Source organism: Chiloscyllium punctatum, chromosome 19, assembly GCF_047496795.1.
Source record: "Chiloscyllium punctatum isolate Juve2018m chromosome 19, sChiPun1.3, whole genome shotgun sequence".
In the NCBI taxonomy this organism is placed as follows: domain Eukaryota; kingdom Metazoa; phylum Chordata; class Chondrichthyes; order Orectolobiformes; family Hemiscylliidae; genus Chiloscyllium; species Chiloscyllium punctatum.
The window spans coordinates 50,800,198-50,817,156 of NC_092757.1; the positions used below are offsets into that span (position 1 = coordinate 50,800,198).

Sequence of the window (16,959 nt, forward strand, 5' to 3'; positions counted from 1 at the left end):
GAGCCAGGAGGTCCAGGTTCAAGTCCCCCTGCCCCAGAGGTGTGTAATACCATCACTGAACAGGCTGGTTAGAAACGATTTGCAATGTTCAATACTGGATCTGGGCCTGTGTTATAGACACTGCTGTTAGGTAAAGACAGCTCTAAGTAGCTACCTAAAACAAGCGCTAACCCAGTTGGAGGTGTAAGGTGAGTGATTCAGTGCCTGCTTTAGGACTCTCCCCACCGATCAAAGCAGCAGGTATCAATGAACTGATTAGGAATTTACAATAGATACATCAGACACAGAAGCCAAGAGAATGTAAACAGCTTCCCCACAGCTCCACGGCACGGTGTATTGCATGAATACAGCATCCAGATCAAGGACAGCATTAGCAGAAAGAGCAGGTGTGTTTTCATTCCTTTACAGGATATGGGCATTGCTGGTAAGCCAAGTATTTGTTGACCATCTCTAACTGCCCTTGAGGAGTTAATGAGTTGCCCCCAACTGCAATTACTCCCATATCTGTTGGGTGGAGAGCGCTAAGATTTTGACCCAATGACACTGAAAGAATGGCAGTATATTTCCAAGTCAGGTATGGAGGGGAACTTGAAGATGGTGGCGTTCCATACAGTTGCTGCCTTTATCTTTCTGGATGGTCATGGTCCCCGGTTTGGAAAGTGCAATAGAAGGAGATTTTGTATATTTCTGCAGCGTGTTTTGTGGACAGTACATGTTACTGCTACAGAGAATCTGTGGTGGACGAAGTGAATATTGTAGGTGGGGTGCCAATCAAATGGATGCTTTTTGCGAGAAGGTTTCGAGTTTCTTGAGTGTTGAATTTGAATTAGAAGCCCTAGAGTGTGGAAACAGGCCCTTTGGCCCAACAAGTCCACAGTGATCCTCCGAAGAGTAACCCACCCAGACCCATTCCCCTACCCTATTACTCTACATTTACCCTGACTAATGCACCTAATCTACACATCCTTGGAAACTGTGGACAATTTAGCATAGCCAATTCACCCTGACCTGCACATCTCTGTGATTATGAGAGGAAATCTTAGCACCCAGAGGAAATCCACACAGACATGGAGAGAATGTGCAAACCCCACATGGACAGTCGCCCGAGGCTGGAAGCGAACCCGGGTCCTTGGAGTTATGAGGCACCGGTCCTAATCACTGAGCCACCATGCCGCCCCGTTGTTGGAGCTGCACTCATCCAAGCAAGTGGAGAGGATTCACTATGCTCCTGACTTGTGCTTTTTTGATGGTGGCAGACAGGAGGTGAGTTACTCAGCTCAGAATTCCCAGCATCTCATTTACTCTTGTAGCAACAGTATAAATATGGCTAATAGTGCATAGTTTCTGGTCAATGGTAACCCCCAGGGTAATGATGGTCAGTTTGCAATGATGGTAACACTATTGAATGTCACAGGAAAATGGTCAGATTGTCTCGTGTTGGAGATAGTCACTATTTGGCATTTGTACAGGACAAATGCAGTTTGCCACTTACCATCATAAGCCTGATTGTTGCAATGGTTTAGCTGCAAATTGGCACTACACTGGAACACAATGTTCTGGAACAGAGAATGATTAACCTCCAACAATTACAGACTGCGTTATGTGTTATGTATGATGTAGGGTGTGTGATTTTATATGCATTTTTAAATCATTTATTTTTGAGTTGGATATTTGAGTTTTGAAATTGTGGAATATGGATTTGCTGTCTGAGGGAGTTTAACGATTAATTTTTAAGTATTTTCGCACACATGGGGATTTATTTTTAAACAGTTTGAGACAGATAGCCTCCAAGAACAAATGGGTTTTTGCTTAGACTGAAGGAGTTTACAAGTGAAAGTACACAATCTAGGATATAAGGTTTTCCAGTGGAAGATTCTGGACAATCTTTAAGCTTGGGGGAAATATCCATAACCTAGAGAGAAACCTTTCAGTTTTATTTTCAGTTTGGGTAGTTCTACAGCAATCTTAGCTGAAGACTGATGTGTAAAATGGTTTAGATTTGTTAAAAAAAAAGACTTCAGTCCAGGGAGTTTAATAATAGTTCCAAACCAGAAGTGTTTGGGTAAAACCATGAAGGGACTCTGAAGCTGAGAAAATTTGAACTCAGGCATATGAAGACTCCAGGTAGACACGAACATGGGGAGTTAAATCTATACTAAATTCATGAGATGATATAGAGTCATAGAGATGTACAGCATGGAAACAGACCCTTCGGTCCAACCTGTCCATGCCGACCAGATATCCCAACCCAATCTAGTCCCATCTGCCAGCAACAAGCACCAGCACCTCCAAACCCTTCCTATTCATATACCCATCCAAATACCTCTCAAGTGTTGCAATTGTACCACCACTTCCTCTGGCAGCTCATTCCATACACGTACCACCCACTGTGGGAAAAAGTTGCCCCATAGGTCTCTTTTACATCTTTCCCCTCTCACCCTAAACCTATGCCCTCTAGTTCTGGACTCCCCAACCCCAGGGAAAAGACCTTGTCCATTTATCCTATCCATGCCCCTCATAATTTTGTAAACCTCTATAAGGTCACCCCTCAGCCTCCGACGCTCCAGGGAAAACAGCCCCAGGCTGTTCAGCCTCTCCCTATAGCTCAAATCCTCCAACCCTGGCAACATCCTTATAAATCTTTTCTGAACCCTTTCAAGTTTCACAACATCTATCCAATAGGAAGGAGACCAGAATTGCACGCAATATTCCAACAGTGACCTAACCAATGTTCGTACATCTGCAACATGACCTCCCAACTCCTGTACTCAATACTCTGACCAATAAAAGAAAGCATACCAAACGCCTTCTTCACTATCCTATCTACCTGCAACTCCACTTTCAAGGAGCTATGAACCTGCACTCCAAGGTCTCTTTGTTCCTAGGACCTTACCATTTAGTGTATTAGTCCTGCTAAGATTTGCTTTCCCAAAATGCAACACCTCGCATTTATCTGAATTAAACTCCATCTGCCACTTCTCAGCCCATTGGCCCATCTGGTCCAGATCCTGTTGTAATCTGAGGTAACCCTCTTTGCTGTCCACTACACCTCCAATTTTGGTGTTATCTGCAAGCTTACTAACTCTACCTCTTACGCTCACATCCAAATCATTTACGTAAATGACAAAAAGTAAACGTTTAACTCCATGTTTCAAAACCTTTACCTTTGTGTTGTATGTGAATAGTTGTTTTTTCTTCTACTTTACCTTCATTTGTTTTGTAAAATAGACTTCCATTTTACTATCAAAAACCAAATTTGCAATATCACTTGCTTATATTCAAGTGAGGAACCACCTCAACAAAACCAAAATATGATCTGTCAAGCCAGATTTCAGCCTGGAAAGAGCTTGTCCAGTAATAATAACAACTGTGATCATAACATAGGTATGACTACATCTTTGATAGTTTGTAGTTGGCCTTCAGTCTGGGATGAGGGCATCACTGGCTAGGTCAGCATTTATCACCCTAATTTTCCAGAGGGCAGTTAAGAGTTAACCACATTGCTGTGGGTCTGGAGTCACATGTAGGCCAAACCAGGTAAGGATAGCAAGGTCCTTCCCTAAAGGACGCAGATGTGCTTTGTCCTGACAATCAGCAATAGATTCTTGGTCATCATTAGATTCTTAATTCCAGATTTTTATCGGATTCAAATTCTACTATCATCTGTGGTGGGATTCGAATCAGGGTTCCCAAAACATTATCTGGGTCACAGAGTCTGGCAATAATACCACTAGGTCATGGCCGCACACCCACATTAGGTAGTTACAAGGAGAGACATTAGGTTGAACCTATGACCATCTGCTTGGGGAGAGAATGGACAGCTAAAGATTGAAGGAAGGAGTCAGTTCACCTGAAACTCTGCAGTTTGATCGACCCAGAATTTCAAATCAGGCTGAATTCCGATATCATCTTGTGAAGTAAAAGACAGCTGCTTTGCTAAGAGGTGAAGGAGGAATGGTAGATGGAGTTTAATTTAGATAAATGTGAGGTGCTGCATTTTGGGAAAGCAAATCAGAGCAGGACTTTTACACTTAATGGTAAGGCTCTGGGGAGTGTTGCTCAACAAAGAGACCTTGGAGTGCAGGTTCATAGCTCCTTGAAAGTGGAGTCGCAGGTAGATAGGATAGTGAAGAAGGTGTTTGGTATGCTTTCCTTTATTGGTCAGAGTATTGAGTATAGGAGTTGGGAGGTCATGTTGCAGTTGTACAAGACATTACTGAGGCCACTTTTGGAATATTGCGTGCAATTCTGGTCTCCCTGCTATCGGAAAGATGTTGTGAAACTTGAAAGAGTTCTGAAAAGATTTACAAGGGTATTGTCAGGGTTGGAGGATCTGAGCTACAGGGAGAGGCTGAACAGGCTGGGGCTGTTTTCCCTGGAGCGTCGGAGGCTGAAGGGTGACCTTATAAAGGTTTATAAGATCATGAGGAGCATGAATAGAATAAATAGACAAGGTCTTTTCCCTGGGTCGGGGAGTCCAGAACAAGAGAGCATAGGATTAGGGTGAGAGGGGAAAGATTTAAAAGGGACCTAAGGGGCAATGCTTTTGCATAGAGGGTTGTGCACATATGGAAAGAGCTGCCAGACAAAGTGGCAGAGGCTGGTACAATTGCAACATTTAAAAGTCTTCTGGATGGGTATGTGAATAAGAAGGGTTTAGTGAGATATGGGCCGGGTGGTGGCAAATGGGACTAGATTCAGTTGGGATATCTGGTCGGCATGGATGAGTTGGACTGAAAGTTCTGTTTCTGTACTGTACATCTCTATGACTCTAAGTAGATAGATGGACACTACAAGAGTATGGGTACTATCAACTTACCAGCCCTACCTCCATTTACAAAACCAGGTCACTAGGGGGCAGAGGTACTCAGTTAATGTCTGCTTCCAGTTTGGACTGGAACGTGAACTATAACCTCCTGCCCCCGATTTTACTGCTACCAACTGAGCTATATTCTCATTCAGCTTTCATTAATACTACATCAGTAACAGTGAAAAAGACAGGGACATATTGCAGGTGGATGGAGCAGGATTTGCAGAAGGTGGTGTTGCCACACGTCTGCCGCACTTGTCCTGGTATCTGCAAAGATCACAGTTTTGGGAAGTGCCACCAAAGGAAGCTTGGTGAGTTAATACTGTACACCCGAGTATGGAGTACACATTGCTCCATCAATGCAGAAGGAAGCTTGGTGAGTTAATGCTGTACACCCAAGTATGGAGTACACATTGCTCCATCAATGCAGAAGGAAGCTTGGTGAGTTAATGCTGTACACCCAAGTATGGAGTACACATTGCTCCATCAATGCAGAAGGAAGCTTGGTGAGTTAATGCTGTACACCCGAGTATGGAGTACACATTGCTCCATCAATGCAGAAGGAAGCTTGGTGAGTTAATGCTGTACACCCGAGTATGGAGTACACATTGCTACATCAATGCAGAAGGAAGCTTGGTGAGTTAATGCTGTACACCCAAGTATGGAGTACACATTGCTCCATCAATGCAGAAGGAAGTGAATGTTTAAACTGAATGTAGTCATACCTAAGTTTTCATCCCAGCTGATAATATTATGACTGGACAAGTCATAAGCTGACTGAAATCTGGCTTGATAGATGATATTTTGGTTTTGAATACAAGCATGGGTCTGAGACACAGTCTCTCCAATTTTGCAAATGGCACAAAACTGGGTAGGAGGGTGACCTGTGAGGAGGATGCAGAGATGCTTTGGTGTAATTTGGATAAGTTCCTTTAGTGGGCAGATGAAGTACAATGTGGATAAATGTGAGGTTATCTACTTTGGTAGCAAGCACAGCAAGGTAAATTATTGTCTGACTAATGAGACTTGGAAAATGGGGAGGTGCAACAACACCTGGGTGTCCTTGTACACCAGTCCCTGAAAGTAAGCATGGGGGTACAGCAGGCAGTGAAGAAGGTAAATGGTATGTTGGCCTTCGTAGTGAGAGGATTCGAGTACAGAAGTGGGAATGTCTTGCTGTAATTGTACAGAGGCCCTGGTGAGACCACATCTGAAATACTGTGCTTAATTTTGGTCTCCTTATGCTTCTAAATGAGATAAAAATTAGTGGAAGCCACAGAATTGGGAAACAGAGGATAACTAAAAAAGCAATGAGGGGGGAGAGGATGCGATATGAGAGTAAGTTCGTTAGTGATGTAAAAGAAGATTGCAAGAGTTTTTTTAGATGTCTAAAAGGCAAGAGAGAGGCAAGTGTGGACAATGAACTGTGAGAAGATGAGGCTGGAGAAGTAGTAATGGGGAACACAGACATGGTGGAGGAACTGAGTAGGTACTTTGCATCAGTCTTCACAGTGGAACACACCAGATTCAGGGGACAGAGGTGGGTATTGTGGCTATCACTAAGGAGAAGGTACTGGGGAAGCTGAAAGGTCTGAAGGTGGATAAATCACCTGGACAATTTGGACAATATTGTCCAGAGCTCTGACGGAGATAGCTGAGGAGACTTTTGGTGTTGGTGGTGATCTTTCAGGAATTAATGGAGTCATGGAGGGTCCCAGAGGACTGGAAAATTGCTGATGGCAACACTCCTATTTAAGAAGGGAGGGAGACAAAACTCAGAAAACTACAGGCCATTTAGCCTGACCTCAGTTGTTGGTCAAACTCTAGAAGCCATTATTAGGAATGAAATTGCCGAGTATTTGGAGGTGCATGGACTGAGTCGGCATGGCTTCGTCAAGGGGACACCATGCCTGACAAATCTGTTAGAATTCTTTGAGGAGGTAACAAGCAGGTTAGAGGAAGGAGAGCCAGCGGACACGAGCTATTTGGATTTCCAGAAGATTTTTTGACAAGGCATGGGTGGCTGCTAAATAACATAACAGCCTGTGGTGTTAAGGACAAGGCACTGGCTAAAACATTGAATGTTTTCACAATGGAGTTAGGGAGAGTTCTCAGTGCTAAAGTGATCAAAGGGAGAAAGCGGGAAGAGGTGACTGAGTTGGATCATCAGCCATGATCATATTGAATGGTCCGGCACCCTCGATGGGCTGAATGGCTTTCTCTTGCTCCTATGTTTCGATCTAGAAACCGATCCACATTTACAGACTTCACTTCTGTCTTTAATTATATCTTACACTCATTGTATTTTCAGAGAAGAGGAGTGGGAGGTTATGACACCACACACTGCACAAGCAACTGAGGCCATTAGATCATAATGAATAGGAACTGGATTAAGCCATTCGATGCTTCAAGCCTGATCTGCCATTCAATAGAATCATGGTTGATGCAATGTTCCTCACACCCATTTTCTTGCCCTTTTGCTGTAACTCTTGAGTCCCCTACTGATCAAAACCCTTGCGACAATAAAATCTAATTGTGAATTCTATGTATACAGACAAGGACTCTTCCCCCACAGCTTGCTGTGGCAAGGAATTCCAAAGACTCACAGCCATCTGAGAAAGAAATTCCTCCTCATCTCAGTCTTAAATTGGCACCCCTTAAATCTGAGACTATGCTGTCTGGTCCTAGACTTGCCTATGAGGGATAAATCCTGTCAAGCCCCTCAAGAGTCCTCTTTGTTTGAATGAGATCACCTCTCATTCTAAATTCCAGCGGGTAGAGTCCCAACCTGTTTCACCTTTGTTCATAAGGACAGTCCCTCTATCCCAAGGATCAGCCAAGTGAACTGTCTCTGAACTGCCTGCAATGAAATAAAACCTTCCTTAAATAAGGGGACCAGACTGCTCACAGTCTTCACCAGCACCTTGTACAGTTGCAGTAAGACTTCCCTACTCTTATCCTCCAACCCCCTTGAAATAAAGGCCAACATTCCATTAGCCTTCCTGATTACCTGCTGCGTCCATGTGCTAGCTTTCTGTGTGTCAATCCCCTTGCAACTTTCTGCAGTTTATTTCCTTTTAAATAACACTCTGTTCATTTGCTCCCCCTTCCAAGTTGAACAACTTCATATTTTCCCATATATACTCCATTTGCCAACCTTTTGCCCACTCACTTAACCTATTGATGTCTCCGCATAAACTGTTTGCATCGCTCTCGTAACTACTTTAGAGTCGTCGGCAAATTCGGCTCCAGTACATTTACTTCCTTCCTCAGCCTCAGCATTGATCCTTGTGGTACCCCACTGTTCACCAGTTTCCAACCTGAAAAAGAACCCCTTTTCGCCACTCGCTGTTTCCTACCTTCTAGCCAACTCTCTATACACATCACTATATAACCTCCAAACACCATGGGCTCTTATCTCATGACTCAATCTCTCGTGAGGTACCTTGTTGATTGCCTTCTGGAAGTCTGAGTACAACACATCTATTGGTTTCCCTCTATCCATTCTGGTTGAGACTTCCTCAAAAAATTCTCATAGTCAGGCACGATTTCCCAGTCATAAAGCCATGCTGACTTATACAATCAAAAATAGAGTCTTAAGTAGTTTTGCAGAACAGAGAGAACTGGGGATTCAGATACATAATTCTCTGAAGTTTGTGTCAAATATAGATATGGTAATTAAGAAGGCGTTTAGGAGTTGGGACGCCATATTGAGGACATTGGTGAAGCCTCTTCTGGAGTATTGTGTGCAGTTCTGGTCGCCCTGCTATTGGAAGTATATTATTAAGCTGGAGAAGGTTCAGAAGAGATTTACCAGGATGTTGCTGGGAATGGAGGGTTTAAGACAGAAAAATAGGCTGGATAGGCTGAGACTTTTTTCACTGGAGGGTAGGAGGTCAAGGGATGACCTTATAAGAGGTTTGCAAACTCATGAGGGTCATAGGTAAGGGGAATGGCAGGTTCACTAAATAAACCCAGGGTGGGTGATTCCTAGACCAGGGGCATATTCATAAGGTGACAGGAGAAAGATTTTAAAAAGGATATGTGCAGCAATTTTTCGGGGTACAGTTACAATGTTTAAAAGATATTTAGGTAAGTACATGAATAAGAAAGGTTTGAAGGGACATGAGGGTGGCACGGTGGCTCAGTGGTTAGCACAGCTGCCTCTCAGTCCCAGGGACCCAGGTTCAATTCCAGTCTCGAGGTGACTGTCTGTGTGGAGTTTGCACATTCTCCCAGTGTCTGTGTGGGTTTCCTCCCACAGCCCAAAGACATGCAGTTAGGTGAACTGGGCATGCTAAAATGCCCATTGTGTTCAAGGATGTGTAGCCTAGATGCATTAAGTCAGGGGAAATGTACAGTAATGGGGTACGGGAATGAGTCTGGGTGGGATACTCTTCAGAGGGTCAGTGTGATCTTGTTGGGCCAAATGGCCTGTTTCCACACTATAGAGATTCTATGAGTCAAGGTAGGTGGGACTACTTGTTTTGGGATTACGATCGGCCATGGACTGGTTAGACCAAAAGGTCTGTTTCTGTGCTGTATGACTCTGCATGATTATGATCATACAAATGTGCTGCTTTTACTTCTTTCATAACTGATTCCAACATTTTTCCAACAATAATGTTGGACTAATTGGCCTACAGTTACCCAGTCTTTGCCCCCTTCATTTTGCCAATATAACAGAAGACAGGTAGTCCAGAGCCATGTCCGATTACAGCAGGAGACAGCAGCATCGATCACAATATTGCCCAGAAGAAGACTACACAAGGAGTTTGATGCCATATCTTCTTGTAGTAGTTCAATTCCCCCAACAAACTGGGCGTTTAATTAGGAGAATAGGCAGTGACATGAATAATTGTAGTCTCACAGGGAAATCACCAGGTTCCTGAAATGTAGCCTCAAACAGCTGGTGCCCCTGCCTGCTAACTGTATTCGAAAAGGAAGCAGACTCCTGCTGAAATCTCCATTTTCCTAATGTAAGAAACCAAATTGTGTCACAGTTAAATGCTCATTAGTAACCTGTTGACAAGGCATAATCAGCTTTAACATTCCATTGGGATAGATTGGGTGGATTATAAAAACCCTAACGTGTTTCCATCACCTTCATTGCATTTACTTAGTCAAAACAGGAGACGTGGGGATAAATCAGAACAGTATCTCCTGGTGATGGCAAGCTGCCAAGTAAACATGAGGTGTAAAGAACTACCCTGCAGGAAAGCCAATAGGAAGAGTGCAGCAGCTCAAGTGAATTCAGGGCTCAGTGGTACAACCAATGGGCTTGGATAAAAAAAGTCCTTTAAAAGGTTGGTGGAATGCTCCCCATTATCTAAGGTAGTGGTGGAACACAAAGGAAGTTACGTTATAGTTAAATAAAGCTCAGGTTTAGTTCTGGACACAGCACCTGAGGTCATGGGGAGAGTAGCAGTGCAGATACACCCAGAATAATACGAGAGTTAAAGTAGTTAAAACCATGCAGACAGATTGTATAAACTAGTCTTGTATTGAGGGTAGAACTCTTAGCCTTCAGTCAATTGGGTTTAAGGAACAGGGGTAGCTGGATCTGATTGTGTAGGTAATAATTTAGTTTCCGTTGCAAAGTTATAGCTTTTGCCATTTCAGTTTAATTTTCCATTCAATAAATCCCATGAGTAATGGAAACCGCAGTTTAAATTTAGCCAGAGAAAATTACACTTTATCATCATTGGCATCGTTATAACACCACCACTGAAGGGAGAATATGACAAGCTTACAGAAGCACAGTCCATTACAAATACCACATTCAAAGTTACAATAATAACATTGATAAAATATGAAGAGAAGAGTAATTGTTAAATGTAAAGGAAAATGTAATTCTTCTCCAGCATTTAGAAGCTCACCAATAGAGTTTAGAAAATTCTGGGCAAATGTTACTCGATACATGGACCCCAATAAGAAAATTAATTTCTGCTGTAAAGTGCTGAGACACTACTGGGGGTCCTGAAGTTGTCATGTAAACCCAGAGTCAGGGTCCGAGCTAACTGCAAAGAGAACTGAAGGAGTAAAACTCTCTCGGGGAGACACAAAACAGAAATTGCTGGAAAAGCTCAGCAGGGCTGACAGCATCCGCAGGGCAGCATGGTGGCTCAGTGGTTAGCTCTGCTACCTCAGAGGTGGAGGGATCCAGGTTCGATTCCAGCCTTGGGTGACTGTCTGTATGGAGTTTGCACATTCCTCCAGGTGCTAAGATTTCCTCCCACAATCACAAAGGTGTGCAGGTCGGGATGAATTGGCCACGCTAAATTGTCCACGATTTTCAGGGATGTATAGGTTAGGTGCATTAGTCAGGGGTAAATGTAGAGTAATAGGGTCCGGGTGGGTTACTCTTTGGAGGGTCAGTATGGACTCATTGGGCTGAAGGGCCTGTTCCCACATTGTAGGGATTCTATGATCCATCTGTGGAGAGAAATCAGTGTTAACGTTTCAGGTCCCCAGATCCAAACTGTGACCACTTCAGTCTGACCTCCCATTCACCAAAATCCAAACTGATTTTTAAAAAAATTCATTTGTGGTATGTGTAGGCCATAATTTATTGCCCAACCCTAATTGCCCTGAGGATAGTTAAATACCAACCACATTGCTGTGGCTCTGGAGCCACATATAGGCCAGACTGGGTAAGGATGGCAGCTTCCTTCCTTTAAGGGCATTAGTGAACCAGATGGGTTTTTCCCGACAATTGGCACATGGTCATCATTAGACTCCTAATACCAAATATTGATTGAATTCAAATTCCACCATCTGCCCTGGCAGGATTCAAACCCGAGTCCCCAGGACATGGCCAGGATTGATAGTCGAGTGATAATACCACTCCACCATCACCTCCCCTTGTCAATCAAAACCCAAATTAAAGGTGACTGTAACCTTTTGGACATCTTGCCTTGTATTTAAGCAATTCATTGAAATGGGGAGGGTGGTGGCATGGTGGTAATGTCACTGGGTTAGTAATCCAGAACCTCAGGTTTGAAAATCGGTGGTTAAATGCCAAGCTGATGGTGACCATATCAATTGTTGTAATAACTCATACCACTGTCAAGGGTTGTAAAAACCCATCTGGTTCATTAATGTCCTTTAGTGAAGGAAATCTGCCATCCTTACTGAGCCGACATGTGACTCCAGACCCACAGCAATGTAGCTGACTCTTAATCAGCCCCCGGGTAATTAAGGGTGGGCAATAAATGTTGGCCTGGTCTGGCCAGCAATGTCCACTTCCCATGAACCAATCAGAAAACACAATCTAAATGGGTTGGGGAGAACTACAGTCCACACTTTAAGCACAACGCATTGTGTCACCAGATTTGGAAACATTTGAAATCATTCATCCTCTGATGCCTTTTCTGCCATTCCATTAGATTGTGACCTTAAAGAGCTTTGTCTCTTCCAATGCTGACAAGTTAGATGCGCAGACCCTTCTTAGAATAGCAGTCAGACAACAGACAGGCCATCAAACAAGAAAACCAGCCACTGGAACTGACACTGAGCTCAGTAAATACAGTATAAACACAGCCTCAGTGGAAGTGATTCCCTTTTATTCAGAGGCTGGACTGACAATAATAACATTAAATACAGAACTAATTTGTAGAGTAAAGCTGTGCTTTGTGTAAGCATTAGCTGGACATCTGAGAGCAGATTAATGCAATGACTGGCTGGTCTCTTGTACCAAATAATCAGCTGTTAAACAGATCCATTTAGATGAATACCCAGCATTAAATATCCTTATTTAAAAGGTGGAAAACAAGCTGCTCAGTTATATCACATCACTTGCATGCGTGGGGATTGTAAATCAAAGCACATTTTACTTAATGGAATAGAAACAGGGGCAAATTGTACACATCAAACAAAACCTGTGCACATAAATGAAGTGACAGAGCTGCAGAATTATGGAGGAGGCCAGTCAGTGTATTGTACCGGCTCAGATTCTCCTGGAAATTCCAAGGCATGAGCATTGCATCAGGATTTAGTGCTCACTCCCAGTTCCCCTCAAGAAAGTGGGCACTATGGTCTTCTTCCTGAATGATACCAGAGTACCTATGGAGAAGATGCTCCAGTTATACAGAAACAAATATATGCAGTAAGGTCAGGTTGGGGGCCCGTACATTCTGGTACCAGGGGGCAGTACAGACTGCAGTTGTGTCTGGAACCTGCAAAGTCACACACACAGACACACACACACACACACACACACACACACACACACACATAGACACAGACATACACGCGCACACACACACACACTCACACAGACACACACATACAGACACACACATGCACAGACACACACAGACACACACACACACACACACCTGACTTCTCATGTCAATTCCCCTGCGTATGGAATCCTCCAAAAAAGAAGCCTTAATGATGGAAAATTCAAAGGATTTGCTTCCATTAAGTTAAACAATTAAAAATTAGGCTAACCCTCACTCCAACCCCACATACCACGTACTTTCCCAACTGCTCTTCCTCCGACCTCGTATTTCCCCTGACAAACATCCCCACCATCAAGCACCAACCTCCCCAACCACCAGCCCAACACCAACAACCGCTGCTGGCCATCTCCCTCACCCGTCTTATCAAATCATCTCCCCTCCTCTCTCAGTGTCCCAATTGCCCCCAGCACCAATACCTTACCCCCCCCAATGGCCCTGACATCTTGTTCCACTGTCTGACAGCCTAACACACCCTGGCCATTCTGTCACTAACTTGGCACCATACCCACCTGGCACTAGGTATCTTGTTGTGCTGCTGAACTTATAAATCTTAGAATGTGGCGCATTGCTACAAAGGGAATTGGGCTTTGATTTCCCTGACCATCCTGCACTGCAGGGGAACTGTGCTGGTTTCAGCTACTTTGCATTTCTGAAGGAGCCAGCTTAGAATCCCCAGCGATATGTGCAGGGACCCAGTACTAATGGTTCCATACAACTGAAGCCTGAATGCCTTGCTGCTGTACTCTGAACTGCTTTGCAATAAAGGGCCTTACTCAGGGCCTAGCATTAGCTTTTATTTTATTAACCTTCGCCTCTGCCGCATCTGCTCCCAGGAGGACCAATTTCAATACCGAACAGCCCGGATGGCCTCCTTCTTCAAAGACCGCAATTTCCCCTCAGACGTGGTTGGTGATGCTCTCCACCGCATCTCCTCCACTTCCCGCACCTCCGCCCTTGAAGCCCGCCCCTCCAATCGCCACCAGGACAGAACCCCTACTGGTCCTCACCTTCCACCCCACCAACCTCCAGATACATCGGATCATCCTTCATCATTTCCGCCACCTCCAAACAGACCCCACCACCAAGGATATATTTCCCTCCCCCCCCCCCCATCACGTTCCGGAAAGACCACTCCCTCTGCGACTCCCTCGTCAGGTCCACACCCCCCACAAACCCAACCTCCACTCCCGGTACCTTCAACAGCAAGAAATGCAAAACTTGTGCCCACACCTCCCTCCTCACTTCCCTCCAAGGCCCCAAGGGATCCTTTCATATCCATCACAAATTCACCTGCACCTCCACACACATCATTTACTGCATCCACTGCACCCGATGTGGTCTCCTCTACATTGGGGAGACAGGCTGCCTACTTGCGGACCGTTTCAGAGAACACCTCTGGGACACCCGGACCAACCAACCCAACCGCCCTGTGGCTGAACACTTTAACTCCCCCTCCCACTCCACCAAGGACATGCAGGTCCTTGACCTCCTCCATCGCCAGACCATGGCAACACGACGCCTGGAGGAAGAGCGCCTCACCTTCCGCCTAGGAACCCTCCAATCACAAGGGATGAATGTAGATTTCTCCAGCTTGCTCATTTCCCCTCCCCCCACCTTTTCTCAGTCCCAACCCTCGGACTCAGCACCGCCTTCTTGACCTGCAATCTCCTTCCCGACCTCTCTGCCCCCAACCCTTCTCCGGCCTATCACCCTCACCTTAACCTCCTTCCACCTATCGCATTCCCAACACCCCTCCCCCAAGTCCCTCCTCCCTACCTTTTATCTTAGCCTGCTTGGCACACCCTCCTCATTCCTGCAGAAGGACCTATGCCCGAAACGTTGATTCTCCTGCTCCTTGGATGCTCCTTGATGCTGCGCTTTTCCAGCAACACATTTTTCAGCCTTTTTTCTCAGGCTTTGTAATGAATGAATGGAAGGGAAGGGAGCCATTTAAAAAATGAAGGGAAAGCTAGATGTTTAAAATGTAAAGCACATCCAAGTAGGGCTCAATTCCAATCCCAGGTCAGTGCTATGGGAGGGAGAGGTAATTGGAGATTAATTACACAGTCAGTTCGGATTACTGCTTTATATTGTTTGTCAATGACCCCAGTCTGCAAGGGAAATGCAAGCGTGCAGACATCAGATGAAATATTGTGGATTGGTTGTGAATCTCCTGTTCTCCCTCGACCCCTGTAGTGGGTCAGCATGCAGACAGTCAGACACAAGCAGCAATGAATGGAGCCCTGGAGCAGTTTGTGTAATGATGTGCCATGCTGCTATATGAAGAACATGGAAGGAGAAAACCTATAATCTCTGGCAAAGAGAGACCACTGGCAACATCAGCCCCTCTCCACAAGAAGCAAAGGTCCAATTAACTCGGAGGATGGAGGGTAATGCTTCTGGGACAAGCCCCCAGTCAATGTAGGATCGTTGAAACATACACCAGGAAGCACAGCAGCAATGTTTAACCTCACCACATCACTGGTGGTGGTGGGGTCGATTTCAGACCTTTCTCTATCAGAACTTTCTCGATAAAATCTCTCTCTCTCGATGAACCACGAGTGGTAATTCGAGCTGAGGTCTTTACACTTGATGGAACTTTTTAGGGTGGCATGGTGGCTCAGTGGGTAGCACTGCTGCCTCACAGCGCCAGGGACCCGTCTTCAATTCCAGCCTCGGTCGACTGTCTGTGTGGAGTTTGCGCGTTCTCCTTGTGTCTGCGTGGGTTTTCTCTGGGTGCTCCGGTTTCCTCCCACAATTCAAAGATGTGCAGGTCAGGTGAATTGGCCATGCTAAATTGCCCACTGTGTTAGGTGTATTAGTCAGAGGGAAATGGGTCTGGGTGAGTTACTCTTTGGAAAGTCGGTGTGGATTTGGGCCAAATGGCCTGTTTCCACACTGGAAGGAATCTAATCTCTATATTTATCCTATGCATTTGGGAGAAAATATTACTTCTTCTTCTCTCCAACCCACCCATCTCAGGATTGTGACTCTTATACTCAAGTGTCCTTTATGATAGAGACTCACGTTTTTCCAAATGCTGTTGTAAGAATAATGGGTCAGTGGTCCCTTGTTCTCTCTCTTGCTCCATTCTCAAATACTGAGGGGACGTTAGCTTTCAATCTTGCAGGAATCACTCCAAAACTTTGCAAGATAATCACTCTCGTCACATCCTTCAAACACTCTGGGATTAAAAGCTATCAGGTCTGAGAATTTTAGCAACTCTCAGCCCCGTGACTTTCTCCAAGACGATTTTCTTACTGACACTAATTTCCTTAAACTCTTCAGTCTCCCAGTCAAGTCTGGGGATTTTATTTTGTATCTTTCTCAGGGAAAACAGAGACATGTTTTTTCCATGTAAGCAAATAGCTACAGCTGATGTTAATTTTAATACATATTGTTACCTAGATTTTAAGGAATTCCAGATGTTAGCTGTCAGTCCTTCAAGATCCTGAGCTGTGTTCTCCCCCAAGTCCCTATGACTTCATCAATACAGCACTCTCAGTATTAACTCTTTCAGACTCATACCAACAAACTCAAGAATAGCTTCTTCCCTGCTGTTATCAGAGTTTTAAATGAAACTCTCATATATTAGGTTAAAAATCACACAACGCTAGATAATAGCCCAACAGGTTTATTTGGAAGCACTAGCTTTAGGAGCGACGTTCCTTCATCAGGAACCGATGAAGGAGCAGTGCTCTGAAAGCTCGAAGAGAAAATGCTGGACAAATCTCAGCAGGTCTGGCAGCATCTGTAAGGAGAGAAAAGAGCTGACGTTTCAAGTCTAACTGACCCTTTGTCGTCAGCTCCGAAAGCTAGTGTTTCCAAATAAACCTGTTGGACTATAACCTGGCGTTGTGTGATTTTTAACTTTATCCACCCCAGTCCAACACCGGCACTTCC

The 16,959-nt window shown here is 44.6% G+C and overlaps 1 protein-coding gene across 2 annotated transcripts in view; it reads right to left on the reverse strand.

Moving 5' to 3' along the window:
• gas2l2 (growth arrest specific 2 like 2) overlaps positions 1-16,959 on the reverse strand; it is a 113,734-nt gene that overhangs the window by 3,737 nt on the left and 93,038 nt on the right. The window lies entirely within an intron of this gene.